We start from the raw sequence: 15,053 nt of genomic DNA, 5'->3' as shown, positions 1-15,053 counted from the left end.
AAAGAAATTCCAATGTGAAACCAAACTATTTAACATGTTCATCTCAACTAAAAATTTCATGTATCTTTCCAAAATTTAAATCATCTTAGAACACTATATCTCAGTTTATATTTCCCTCACATCAGGAAACACATAATAAAACACGGTTACAAATACATCACCTACAAAGTGGTTGAATCTTTAAATATAACTCTTTCATTTCACATGTTTCGTTTCATTTCACTAATGATGTATAATAATATTGTTCAATTTACAATGAATGTCAAATTTCTGGGAGATGAGATAATGGATATTTACTAACTCCATTTTTATATTACTCACAACCAACTATATAGAGGTATGTAAGTCTTCAATATCCTTCAGAAAAACATTTCTTACAGTGAGAAATAGGAATATGCCTTAGTAAGAAAGAATTTGATACATAATTACTTTCTTTGATGAAAATGCAATATTCAGACTATTACCACATGGATTTGAATATACCCATAGGAAAACCAAATCTCTTATATTATACTACATATATTAAAATCCACCAGAATAATAAATACCAATAAATAATCAAACACATAACAAAAAATGCAAATATACTCTTGGGTTGCTTAACTGTGTTACCAAACAATAATGGAAGACTGAGTGCTCGCTCGTTTGTTGGCATGAACTACACTAAAATTGGGGTTCCCAGGAGTCTAGGTGGTACAGAATCTACCTGCCAATGCAGGAGATGTGGCTTTAGTCCTAAGGTTGGCAAGGTCCCCTGGAGAAGGAAATGGCATTCCACTCCTGTATTCGTGCCTGGGAAATCCCATGGACAGAGAAGCCTGGTGGGTTACAATCCATGGGGTTGCAGAAGACTCAAGACACGATTTAGCAATTGAGCATGCATGCACTGCACTAAAGCTAGTATTATTCAGCTTTAGCAGGAAAAAAGAATTATTACACTTGCTGGACCCATAGTCTAGAAAACCATGATCTTTTCTCCCTTTGCAACTCTCAAACACCCTTAGAATGGCAGAAAGGCTTTGGAATCCTTAGTCTTGAGCGCAAACCTGAACACTCTACTTTAAAGCCGCTGACCTCACTTCTCTTTCATCTGACTATCATCTTCTCTCACCATCCAGCTTGTTGCCTGAATCGAACACTGGAATCAGTTTACAGTCATCCAAGTTTGCCCATTGTCCCTGACATCTTTTCAGCATCTCAATGTGGCCTCCCAGGACTAGTCCCTCACTTGAGCCTGCCTGACCCTCCGTGCTGCCACTGCAAGCAGCCTCTCATCTCAATCTGGCTTTGCTCTTCTCCAGGTTGTATTATATTATGTTGGCCAAAAAGTTCTAATTTTTTTTCTGTACAATCTTATGAAAAACCCAGATGACCTTTCCTGTCAATCCAATATTTTAAGCCACTTGAAAGCTTGTTATAGAATCTGCCTGTAATGCAGGAGATGCAGGAAATGCAGGTAAGATCCCTGGATTGGGAAGATCTCTAGAGAAGGAAATGGCAACCCACTGGAGTATTCTTGCCTGGAGAATCCCATGGACAGAGCAACCTGGTGGTCCATATGGTCAAAAATGGTTGAACATGACTGAAGAAACGGAGCATGCAACAGCTTGTTTTAAACCTGCCTTTTCTTAATCTTCTCAATACATTCTTGGGTTCTCTTGCAGAGAAAGCAACAGAAACCTTTGAGAGTAGAAGAAATGTCTCAGAGAAGAACAGTCTGCAGCAGAAGTTATCAGATCGTGGACTATGCAATCAAACATTCTGATTATCCAAAAGAAAGCTACAGTCAGTGATAGAATCCTCCTTAACCAAAGGATTGGCACCAGGAGTTTCTTTGTTAAATGGAAAAGTCCTTCAGATATATTTATTTTCTGATGCATCTCTTCATATGTGACCATGGCCTCTTTTGGCTATGTCCATTTAGTAGAGTGGGTATAGACTTTTTGTTCAAAAGTCAAAATTATCACACATTATCTATAATTACTACATTCAATTTTTTAAAATAAAATATACAAAAACAATTAAAAAAAAAGAATACAGATGCCTAAGCTTTAATTTTTATCTGTTTACATGTTGGAGATCATTCCTAATTGGATAGTAACATTTTTAGGCTCAAGGGTCTTAGCAAAATTTTTCATTTTTGTTTTTATTGAAATAGCTCCCATCATACTCACATGTCATTCAGTTCAGTACAGTCGCTCAGTCGTGTCTGACTCTTTGTGTCTATACAGTCCATGGAAGTCTTTATTCCAGAACCCAGAGTAGTCCCTACTCACCACAACTGGAGAGAAGCCCATGCAGCAATGAAGACATGGCACAGACAAAAATAAGTAAATTATGCTATGTAAAAAACAAAGATCAAAAGTCTCTTTCAAATCTAAAACCATCTGTGATCATTAAGAATATATTTTATGAAGTTTTTTTTTTCTTCCTCATCATATATGCTGTATTCTCAAGAAGATTACAGAGCCTTTTAGGGTAGAATATATGTGTTTCACTTATTTGTATCCCATGGACTAAATATTGCAATGTTCTATCCAAAAAGGTGTTTGCAGCATATATTTAAACATTATAAATTACCTCCTGTGTTATAGCATGAGTGATATAGACAAAAATGTCTTTAATATAAGATAATCCCAGTCTCAGTTTTTTCTCAGTGTTAAGCCATCTGAAGGCTGTTCTCAGTTATCCCAAATTGATGTTGCTTTTTATCAATTATGACATGGATTGGGTTGGGAAACTTCAAGGCACTTTCCAATTTATAATGAAATATAAGCTAACTGTTAGGATTTGGTAAAAGTACTGCTTGTGGTATCATCGGAAGCACTGACCTGTCACCTAAAAGTGTTTAGGTAGAAATGAATGATTTCTTGATAAGCATCTGCCTGAGTTCAAAAGAAATTTCCAACATGTGTGGCACTTACACAGTGATAGCAGAAAATATGCTACCTAATTAAAGCCTAAATAATAATCAAGAATCTAGTGGTGAGTTTTCTTGCCACTCTTGCTCAAGAATTGTGGATCTTCTGTTTCAAATGGGGGTAGGAAGCAGTATAGAGTTGCCCCATATGTGGTAGCATGAAAAATTTTCATTTCCGTATCTACAGGAAAGTATACTGAGAAAAACTGGTTAAGTGGCTGTCATAAAAGATGATCAATGAATAACTTCATAGCTCCAATTATCCTTTTCTTGATCAACTCACACACACCCTTTGTTCTGTCTCTTCACTGTCGTATTTCCACAAAGGGCAGATTTGGTTCAAACACAATGCTGTCTATTACAGGTAGCACACATCCGATAATTCTTATGAGTAACATCAGTAGATATTACTAGTAGATGCAGTAGAAACACAGTGAGTATTTGTTTCAGGCAGTTGGCATTCACAGTTTAGAATTTTCTCTGGTTTTTGAAAAAATAGTTTTACTTTTTAAGAACTGAATTATGAAACATACCAAGAGTCTCTGTAAAGAGCATCGCATGCAGCATTTTTCATTTAATTGAAAATACGCTAACTCTTGATTGCTTAGTGAAATTGTCACTTCCAGCGGCTTTTCCCCCCTGAAGAATATTCCTCCTAGTTCTAAAACATCAAAAGATATAAATTAATGAGAGAGAAAAGTCTTATACAGTTATTTTTTCTTAGAGGATTTCATTGAATACCTCAAAAGTTTAATATTCCATTGCTGATAGTCAAAATCAAGTTCATCTTCCAGGTGAACTTCAACAGAAAATCTTCTTCTGCTTTCACGAGTCATTTAAAACATTGCAGCATTTCTCAAATGTCTAGTTATACAGTCAGTACCTTAAAAAGAAATCTTTCTTAGGAGTTAGTGAGAGATTGAAGAAACCTCTGAACTCACTCATGTTTACAAATGCAGTTGTAACTAGTCAGTTTGATAAGCAAAGAGAAGTGGCCTGGGGCTGAATATTCACTATCAAACAACGAATCTTCAAAGATTGTCACTGCTGCCCTTACACAATAAACACCACACACTGTACATCGTGGGGGCCTAAATTAATTTGGAAATCATCAAGTGTCCATGCAAAGTTACCAAATGGATGCAGGTAAAAGAAAAATAAATTCCACTAGTATTATTATAATATTTGGATGGAAAATCTTTTAAAAATGGGAGCATGTATGGATATTAATTTGGGGGATTTATTATTACTACTTTGATTATATTCCTTTTAATTATCTGCTACATCAGGTTAGGGATTTATTTTAAATATTAATACCAACAGAAGGACACATAGTACTGAATTTACAGCAGCTAGAAAAAGACAAAGATAAAATATGAGGCAGGAAGTGAAATTATAGCAAGTCCACAATGGTATCAAATTAAGCGGCAGTATTGCATAGAGAGAAAGCTAACTTCTCAAAGTTGCTTGAGGTGCCAAGAACAGCCATATGTGAGAACCCAGCTTAATTTGAATACCAGAAACTGGACCAAAAGGCAAATGAAGTTCATAAAAATATGATGATGCTAAAAGCCAAAATTTAGACAGCAAGAGGATAAGGTAGGGCAGCTGTAGATACTGAAATTCAGGAATAGAGGTAGATATGAAAGCAAATACACTAAGAAGCATCAGGAAAACAAAGCACAAAGAGTGTAAGAAATAAATCATCAAGAGGCTGTGTAGCCTGATCAGAAGAGCAGGAGAACCACAGTACAAACACTTGTGTAAACAGGAGAACCAGACGATGCTCAGGAGAGAAAGCCTGGGACTTAGTGAACCAAAGAACAGAAGACACCGGCATCAAGAACAAGAACTCTGGAGCAGGGCTCATACCTACGCGTTTCCAGAAACAGCCCCAATTTCAATGCTTGGGCACTATAGCATCTAAAATTGTTACAGGCAGGGATTATAGCTTGCTATTATACTGAGAAAAGGACAATAGTGTTTATCAGTTTATTTTGCTCATTAAACTACAAGGTTAATGCATAGTTATCCTTTGATAATTGATTCCTTCAGTTTACAGTATGGATGACTCACTGACACCCTCTTCAGTCATGTATTGGATATTTAGATGTGTTATAAGATCACCAAATTATATCTTAACCCAAATAATTCATATAGCTATCCATCTACCAATAAATGATCAATTGAGTTCAAATTTTTGATATTCTGCTATCCTAAAGGTCAGTTCAGTCTCTCAGTTACGTCTGACTCTTTGCGACCACATGGACTACAGCAAGCCAGGCTTCCATTTCAATCACCAACTTCCCTGACTCTTTGCGACCACATGGACTACAGCAAGCCAGGCTTCCATTTCAATCACCAACTTCCCTGTCCACCACCAACACCATCACCAGCTCAGTCATGACCTGTTTGTGACCCCACGGTCTATACAGTCCATGGAATTCTCCAGGTCAGAACACTGGAGTGGGTAGCCTTTCCCTTTTCCAGGGGATATTCCCAACCCAGGCATCAAACCCAGGTCTCTACCGCATTGTAGACCAAGAGCCCACAAGGTTGTGTGATATGACATGAGGAAGTGAAAAGATGACATTATGGTGCCCAGTCACCTCCATCTGCTGACAATGAGACTTAGGAAAATCACTTACCCACTCTAAGTCTTATTGTTTCATTAGTATAATTTGGTGATAATAATGTCAAGCCTATCTCACAGGATCATTGTAAAGCACAAATTTTACAAAATTTTTCAAACTTTTGGCAAAGTATCAAGGAAATCCATGGGGTTATTAAGGTGGGTTAGCAGATTCAAGCGACACTATCCTTTTCTCTTAGTATTCTCTTTGCACTCAAGAGTAGCAATCAAGCATTCATGTGGTTACTCTTCCCCAGCGTGATGGTAAACCACACAGATCAACTGTACTATTCTTGCCATTTCAGTATCTAAAATGCAAGCATTAGTCAATGTAGAGTGAAAAAGTTACAAACTCCTAGACGAGTTTGCTGCTAAGAGTCTGCAGAAAGTCCCAAGACATTCAACTATCTTTAGAGAATGACCTAAACACTGGCTCAGAATTAACTTAAGCTCCAAATGTTTGCAGAGCAAAGGAGCACTTCTGGGAGCAGTACAAAAATGCAGGGAGTAATCTACTTCTACAACTACATCTGTGCAAATATCATCATCTATTTAAATTTACACAGTGGAAGATGTTGCTTCTTCTTCACCCAGCTACTACATCACCAAATCCTGCTCAGGGCAACAGGGAGAGATGAGGCTTCCCTGGACAGGATGGCTTTTGCTAACCTCAGGCTAATACATCATCTCTGAGTGGCTCTTGTTTTTATTTATGCAGAGTCCCACCTGCTCCTGCTGCTCGTGGTGTCAAACCTACTCTTGTGCCAGGGTGTGGTCTCTGCACCCCTCTGTCAAAACCCATCTGGCAAGTGCCAGATGCCCCTTCAAAACCTGTTTGACACAGCAACCACGGTGGCTAACCATAACTATAGGCTCGCCCGAGAAATGTTCAGTGAATTTGTAAGTACTGTACTTCTTGCTTGGAGAAGGCAATGGCAACCCACTCCAGTACTCTTGCCTGGAGAATCCCATGGACGCAGGGGCCTGGTGGGCTGCAGTCTGTGGGGTCGCTAAGAGTCGGACATGACTGAGCGACTTCACTTTCACTTTTCACTTTCATGCATTGGAGAAGGAAATGGCAGCCCACTCCAGTGTTCTTGCCTGGAGAATCCCAGGGATGGCGCAGCCTGGTGGTCTGCCGTCTCTGGGGTCGCACAGAGTCGGACACGACTGAAGTGACTTAGCAGCAGCAGCAGCAGCAGTACTTCTTGCTTATTTCCATAAAGAACCTTGGTGAAAGTGACTGGACTATTTTATCCTTTAAATAAGAAGGCTGCATCAACCAAACTTCAAATAACAAATTTTCTAAGTCAAACAAGGCATCAACTCATAAGATGTATAAATCAAAGAAAAGATCAGTTTCATGAAATCTCAAAGATTCTTAAAGAGTGAAATATCTGATTCATTTTCCTTTCATTAATTTTACTTTTAAATTTTTTAAATTTTTTTTTCATTTTTAATCTTTTTCTTTTAATTGTAGAATGTAACATAGATTTAGAAAAGTTGTATACAAAGTAAGGATGTAAAATGATAATTTATAACAAAATGAGCCCCATGTAATTGCTCCCTTGATCAAGAAACAGAACCCTGGGAGCACCTGAAAAGCCCTCCTCATGAACTCTCCCAAACATGGTCTTCTCCCTCCATGTAGAACCCGTATCCTTGGTTTTCTCCATGGTTTGGTGACCTAAGTGTACCCCTCCAAACTCTACCTTAGTTTTGCCTCATTTTGTTTTTTGAACTCCATATACATGTGATCATATAGCACTTTTAACATGCCTTGCTCCTTTCATTCTATGTAATGTTTGTGAGAGTCATAAAACTTTGTGTGAAGCTGTATTTATTTTTATCACAGAGTAGTATTCCTTTCTATGAGTACACCACAGTTAATTATCCATTCCAGTGTTAATAGACATTTTACTTTGTTCTCATTTGGAAACATTGAAAATAATGTTGAGAGTTTAACAGGGAATTTCTAGAATTTAATCAATCAGTTATGGAAGAATTGACATCTTTCACATTATTGAGTCTTCCAATCTATAATCTTGGCCCATTTTTAAACTGTATTGTCTTCTTGCTATTAGGTTGTATGAATTCCTCATATATATTGGATATAATACCTCATTAGATATGGGCTTCCCTGGTGGCTCAGATGGTGAAGAATCGGCCTGCAACGTGGGAGACCTGGGCTCGATTCCTGGGCTGGGAAGATCCTCTGGAGAAGGGAACAGCCACACACTCCAGTATTCCTGCCTGGAATTTCCAAAATAAATTTAAAGCACCTGTATTTGTCACCTTGAAGGTATGTGTTAGTCACTTAGTCATGTCCTACTCTTTGTGACCCCATGGACTGTAGCACTCCCGGCAAGAATACTCCAGTGGCTTACCATGCTCTTCTCCAGGGGATCTTCCCATCCCAGGGATCAAACCCATGTCTCCTGCATTGCAGGCAGACTGTTTACCATCTGAGCTACCAGGGAAGCTTGGAGTTCCTTAAAAGAATGCTATAGGATCAATGGATTAAACAACAGAAATATATTTCCTCACAGTTTTGGGGGCAAGAAGTCCCAGATCAGGGTGCCAGCAAGGTCAGGTTCTGGTAAGAACTCTCTCTTCCCAGGCTGGCTTCTCCCTGTGTCCTCACAGGCTGAGGGGGAGGAGAAGAGAGACAGAGACACAGAGACAAAATAGAAATCTCTCTGGTGTTTCTCCTCATAAAGACAGTAATCCTACTTGATCAGTGTCCCACCCTATGAGCTCATTTAACCTTAATTAGTCTTCATAAAGGCCCTTTTCCAAACACAGTACATACTGAATCATGAAAACAAATGATGATAGTTTTAAAAATGCTGCTAAACAGTTTTCTAAGATTGGCAATGAATAGGTTAGAGTACAATAGAAGGATTGGCTTAGAATTGGAACCAATAATTCTCTTTCTGATGAAAGTAAGGAACTTGTATGTTAGCTCTTTTAGGTTACTCGAGGAGCCCACTGTAGAGCAGACACTGATAACAAATTTTTGCTCCATGTTTCTATTAAATTCATGTAGTTCTTTTTACTCAGTAGTTTTTCTGTCATCCTCAATTTTTGACTGCTGTTTTTTTTCCCCCAAACTTCTAAGTAATCTCTTTAAATGTTCACAACAAACTCTAAAGATTAGTTTTTCTCTATCCATGTGTTAGCTGGGTTTTTGCTGTTCTTATTCTAAGCCCATTGCTTAGTATTTCCTAGAATTTTATGCCATGTTTTCTAAATTAACATTTTGTCATCATCAACAACATTGTGTTCTGCATCTATGGTGAACACTAAGCTATAGGTGTGTGGATTCAGAGATTAATAAGAGAAAGTTATAATTTTAAAACTCCTATTAAGGGAATATATTGGTTCCAACCTACAGTAAATAAGAGACTAAATGGCTACATCTAGGTATATATGCGGAGAAGGCAATGGCACCCCACTCCAGTACTCTTGCCTGGAAAATCCCATGGATGGAGGAGCCTGGTAGGCTGCAGTCCATGGGGTCGCTAGGAGTCAGACACGACTGAGTGACTTCACTTTCACTTTTCACTTTCATGTATTGGAGAAGGAAATGGCAAGCCACTCCAGTGTTCTTGCCTGGAGAATCCCAGGGACGGGGGAGCCTGGTGGGCTGCCGTCTATGGGGTCACACAGAGTCGGACATGACTGAAGCGACTTAGCAGCAGCAGCAGCAGGTATATATGCATTATATTTGGTTCAAATACTAAAAAAAAAAAAAAAAAAAAGGTACTTAATAAAACATTGAATATTTGATATTTGTGGTAATTTTAGTGTTTGTTGTCCCAATATTAACTGTGGAAAGAATGAAATTAAGCGAGGGAAGAGCAAAGAAGGGAAGAGTTTCAAGTTTAGAAAAGTTAGATGAAAAACAATCGTTTATAGAGATAATGGGAAGAAATAGGAAAAATAATGATGTTCAATTTTTATATAACTCTCATTAAAAAAATTATACATCTATCAGCTGTGTTAAGATTCTGGTAGTGAGTTCATTTATTGAATGCCAAAATAACCTTAAAGAATTGAATGTGCTTGATCACTCCCAGGATAAACAGTTTGGCCAGGGCAAAAACTTCATTTCCAAGGTCCTAAATAGCTGCCACACCGAATCCATCATTACCCCTGATAACAAAGAGGAAGCTGAACATACACAGGTGAGGATTTTATCTGGGTTTTTCACCTGAGCCAGCTGAGGCAGTGCACTCGTGTTACTAGGCTTTAGATTATTAGAGTAATGGTAACTGCACATGCAGAGAAATGTGGAGGAGTACTAAGCAATCAAAGAGAAATTACCTTATACTGTTGATATATATGAATAGAATCAAGTGATGACTAAAGATCTGTAGTAGCAAAACAAATAACAGATCTATAAATTCCCATGCAGATAACCTTAGTTTACCAACGCATTAGGCCCAGGATCGCAGCTATTATACTGTATGAAAGCATGGGCTGACCGGAAATTCTATGTGTAAAATATAAGATTGGTAGAATTCATGGATATATAAGAAACACAACCACAGTTTTGAGTATTCCCTGTGACCAGTGACACCGATGTGAGAGTCACTCCTGCACTGCACCATTTGAGATATTGCTTCTGGCTTTCAAGGCTCTCCTGATTCTTCTGCTTCTCTGAAACCTACTTCATTATCATTCTCAATGACTCCTCTGTCACTTTTATTCTTAATTATGAGTCTCCTCCCCAAATGTCCTATAAAATATTATGTTTTGTTCTTCATGGTTACAACAATTGTCTCTGTTCTGATGAAAACACAGTCTACAAATCAAGCCTCAATCATTTATCCCAGCCTCAACTGTTTTTCATTATAATTGCTCCTTTCTGATTCCCATATTAACCACAATCCTATTATTATTTAAAATATTTTCACATGCATCTCCTCTTAAATACAATCTGTTCTCTTACTAAAACCTTGTTAATAATATCAATATTCTTTCTATCTGCTCAGCATCTAAATAATGGAGATGATAAAATGAAGGAAGAAGGTCAAGGAGAAGGAGGAGGATTTTTTAAATGAATTTAAAATAAACTTAAAATTTATTGAGAGCTAGTATGTTGCCATTTACAAAGTGCTCAGTGTTCATTGATATGTTTAATCCTCACAAAAAATCCTGTAGCATGACTGTTATTACACATTCTGAGATGAGGAAACCAAGGCTCAGAAAATTTATGAGATTTGCACCCATCACACAGATAATAAGCAGTGAGTCTAGGTTTCATCCAACTCAGAGCACTCACTCGTCATCTTTAAGCTACAAAGCCCTCTTGAAAACTATGCTAGTCTCACGCTGCTACTGCTAAGTCGCTTCAGTCATGTCTGACTCTGTGCGACCCCATGGACTGCAGCCTACCAGGTTCCTCCGTCCATGGGATTTTCCAGGCAAGAGTACTGGAGTGGGTTGCCATTGCCAAGGTCTCACCCTAGTGTCTGAATTTCATTATAGCTTCTCAGTCTCCCATTATGTTTCTATTGCAATGTCTATTCAATTCTTCTCTGCTCTTATTTCCTGTACACTGAAGTATTTCATGGCCATCAACAAATCAAGCCTTTTAATTAGAGATGCTCAGCCCCTGGGAGTTTCATGCCCATCCTGATAGTAGTGAACCAGGGGGAAAACCCTCCATTGTGAATCCCACTGATGCTGTTACTAAAGACAACACTGTGCCATTTTCTGCCCCTACACATGTAACCAGAAAAGACTGCTCTGATAGCAAATGGGACTGGTGTTGGTATGGGTTGAGGAAAATGTGTTTAATGTCTTTTTCATTATCTCTTTGTTCAAATATCATAAGACAAACTACCAATCAGAAAATGAATACATTAATGAAGGATTTGATTCATTAATACAAATGAATCATCAGGTGAAAATGATGTGGGCATGGGTAGGATCCATGCTTCCTGGGCCAGGTACTCTAGGCACATATTGAGTTCCAACAAAATATTTAGATTTCTCTCCCTGGACAAGCAAAGCATTCAAATATAAAAGAACTCACTGAGCAGATGGTCTAATTTCAGAGGGGAAAAGAAAATATTTCATGTTCTAAATTAGAACTCATCAAAAGGATTATTTAAGTGTCAGTTTTTAAAAAAATTTCAGCAAAGTATAAACTAATAGCATACATTTTATAATTTTACATCTATACCACCTTTAAAATTTTTCACATATTCATAGGAGTAATAAAGGGTTTCTTAAATTTGCTCAGCTTATCTGAGCAAAAATCACATGTTACCAAGCCCACTGAATTTTGTTTATTTTAATGAGATTATTTCCTATGGTTGCTTAGGATGAAATCCTTATTAGGTTGGTACTCAGTTTGCTGCTCTCCTGGGATGAACCTCTGCACCACCCAGTCACAGAGCTGCAGGGCATGAAAGATGCCTCACCGGATCTTTTGTCAAAGGCCACAGAGATTGAGGAAAAGACCAAAGTACTTCTAGAAGGTGCAGAGCAGATACAAAAAAAAAGGTGAGCCATATCCTGAAGGCTTCTTTGCTTTTTCCCGAATGAAAGAGATGACTTCCGTATTGAGGGATGAGTTTTGAAACATCTCACTTTATAAGGACAAGACTCAGGCCTTCTATATTCTAATCCCTGTTACATAAAGTGAGAGCCTAACCATTTATAATTATTGATTCTATTGTAAATGAATTAGAATTCAACTACAATTTTTTTTTAATTTATTTATTTTAATGGAGGCTAATTACTTTACCTTACTGTATTGGTTTTGCCATACATTGACATGAATCTGCCATGGGTGTACATGTGTTCCCCATCTTGAACCCCACTCCGACCTCCCTCCCCATCCTGTCCCTCTGGGTCATCCCAGTACACCAGCCCCGAGCATCCTGTATCATGCATTGAACCTGGACTGGTGATTCATTTCACATGTGATAATATACATGTTTCAATGCCATTCTCCCAAATCATCCCACCTCGCCCTCTCCCACAGAGTCCAAAAGACTGTTCTATACATCTGTGTCTCTTTTGCTGTCTTGCATACCGGGTTATCATTACCATCTTTCTAAATTCCACATATATGCATTATTATACTGTATTGGTGTTTTTCTTTCTGGCTTACTTCACTCTGTATAATAGGTTCCAGTTTCATCCACCTCATTAGAACTGATTCAAATGTATTCTTTTTAATGGCTGAGTAATACTCCATTGTGTATATGTACCACAGCTTTCTTATCCATTTATCTGCTGATGGGCATCTAGGTTGCTTCCATATCCTGGCTATTATAAACAGTGCTACGATGAACATTGGAGTACATGTGTGTCTTTCAATTCTGGTTTCCTCAGTGTATATGCCCAGCAGTGGGATTGCTGGGTTGTATGGCAGTTCTAATTTTTGTGACTTTGTTTTTTTTATTTTTTTTTTTAATATTGTATTTTTGAGAATCCAACCTCTACTCTAGATTTTTAATATTTGCTTTTTGGTATTTGTTATCAATTTTGTACCTTTAAGAACCCAATCTTCAGTACCCATTTTTACTTGGAGGCAAGATTATTGGCTTGACTGCTCTCTCCCTCATTGGACTCTCCTTTTTCTCCATCAGGTCACCTCTATCTCCTACCTCCCCCTTTGCTTCTCTACCCAACTCTGTGAATCTCTTTGTGTGTTCCAGACTGTGGAGAACACTTAGGGAACTGATTACTGGCTGGATCTGTCTCTCTCCTTTTGATTCCCACCTTTATCCTCCTGGCCAACTCTGTCTCCTTCCTCCCTCTTCTCTTCTCTGTGTAACTCTGTGAACATCTCTGAGGGATCCAGACTGTGGAGAGCACATAAGGAAGTGGTTAGTGGCTAGCTTGCTCTCTTCTCTTTTGATTCCCCCTCTTATCCTCCTGGTCACCTCTATCTCCCTCCTCCCTCTTCTCTTCTCCATGTAACTCTGTGAACCTCTCTAGGCATCCCTCACTGTGGAGAAAGTTTTCATCTTTAACCTAGATGTTTTATCATCAGTGCTGTATAGATGGAGAAGTCTTGAGGCTACTGTAAGAATAAGACTGAAAACCAGAGGCAGGAGGCTTAAGTCTAAATCCTGAGAACACCAGAGAATTCCTGACTCCAGGGAACAATAATTAATAGGAGCTCATCAAACACCTCCATACCTACACTGAAATCAAGCACCACCCAAGGGCCAACAAGTTCCAGAGCAAGACATACCATGCAAATTCTCCAGCAACACAGGAATATAGCTCTGAGCTTCAATATGCAGGCTGCCCAAAGTCACACCAAACCCACTGACATCTCACAACTCATTACTGGACACTTCATTGCACTTCAGAGAGAAGAAATCCAGCTCCACCCACCAGAATATCAACTACAGTTTTTGACAGGTACAGCATTCCCTGCATTTCACACAATCCCACTAAAAGCTAGCCTCTTTCTGGGCACATGTGGTTGAAACACTTTCATGGGTAAGAGAACTGGAGAATAGAATTTGCAAGATCAATGTTTTCTTCAAAGTAGTCCAGGTCAACTGCTACTGAACTTCTGCTGGTATTCTCTCTTTGTCCTCTTCAAACCAAAGGATGAGAGTGGGAAGGAAGAAAAGAGAAGGTCAAAACCAAACTCATACTTGAGTTCTGCTGCTTGATTTTAGATTGTTAATAGACTTCCAAAACACTGGCTCCGAATCCATGTCTAGAGAGTTTCATAAGTCTTCCTCAACCTTAATTTGATAATAAGAAGGAACAAAGAAAAGCAAATACTAATAAAACTCATAATAACTCATTATCTTTTGGGTATTTAGATTCATCCTGAAGACCAGGAGAAGGAGACCTCCTATCCAGTGTGGTCAGAAATCTCCTCCCTGACAGCAGGCGATGAAGATGTGCACCAAAATGCTTTTTATAAAATGTTCCACTGCCTGCATAGGGATGCAAGAAAGATTGACATCTACCTCTAGGTGCTGAAGTGCCAATTTGTCCCTTGCTAAGCCCACAACTATCCCAGCCAATCCTGATATGGTTAGTGATGATTCATCCTGTTGCAAGCTTCTTTGAGTTTTACAGCTTTTAAATGCATGTTTGGGTGTAATAAACACAGACTCTGTAGAGATGTCAAAATCTAAGAAGGAAATTTGTCAATGTTTTTATCTTCATTTAATAGAAAATCAAAAGAAGGAACTGACTTGCCAAAGACCATTAAAGAGCTTACTTAAGAATCACATGAAATTATTCTGGGTCAAGTTATAAGAATCAATGAATTAGATAATTATTCACGGTGCTGGTCAAGCAACCAAGAAGACTGAATTCTGAGAATTCTTTATGAAAGCAAGCCACGAACTGTCAGCCAATTCTTATATTGTCACAGTGTTACAACAGACAATATAAGTGCTTTGCATGTGGCTACCTAAATAGCATGAGGTTTACTGAACTGCCTAAAAATTGTTAGGATGCTGTCTTAGTCCTGGGCTGCTGTAACAAAATATCATAGAA

At 38.4% G+C, this 15,053-nt stretch overlaps 1 pseudogene; it reads left to right on the top strand.

Annotated features, from left to right (window-relative positions):
* The first annotated feature begins 1,432 nt into the window (after window positions 1-1,432).
* LOC109576745 (chorionic somatomammotropin hormone 1-like) lies at window positions 1,433-14,551 on the top strand (annotated as a pseudogene).
* Window positions 14,552-15,053: the final 502 nt, after the last annotated feature.

This window comes from Bos indicus, chromosome 23, assembly GCF_029378745.1.
Source record: "Bos indicus isolate NIAB-ARS_2022 breed Sahiwal x Tharparkar chromosome 23, NIAB-ARS_B.indTharparkar_mat_pri_1.0, whole genome shotgun sequence".
In the NCBI taxonomy this organism is placed as follows: Eukaryota; Metazoa; Chordata; class Mammalia; order Artiodactyla; family Bovidae; genus Bos; species Bos indicus.
The sequence above is the reverse complement of the archived record's forward strand: the minus strand, read 5'-3'. Positions and strand labels throughout refer to the sequence as shown.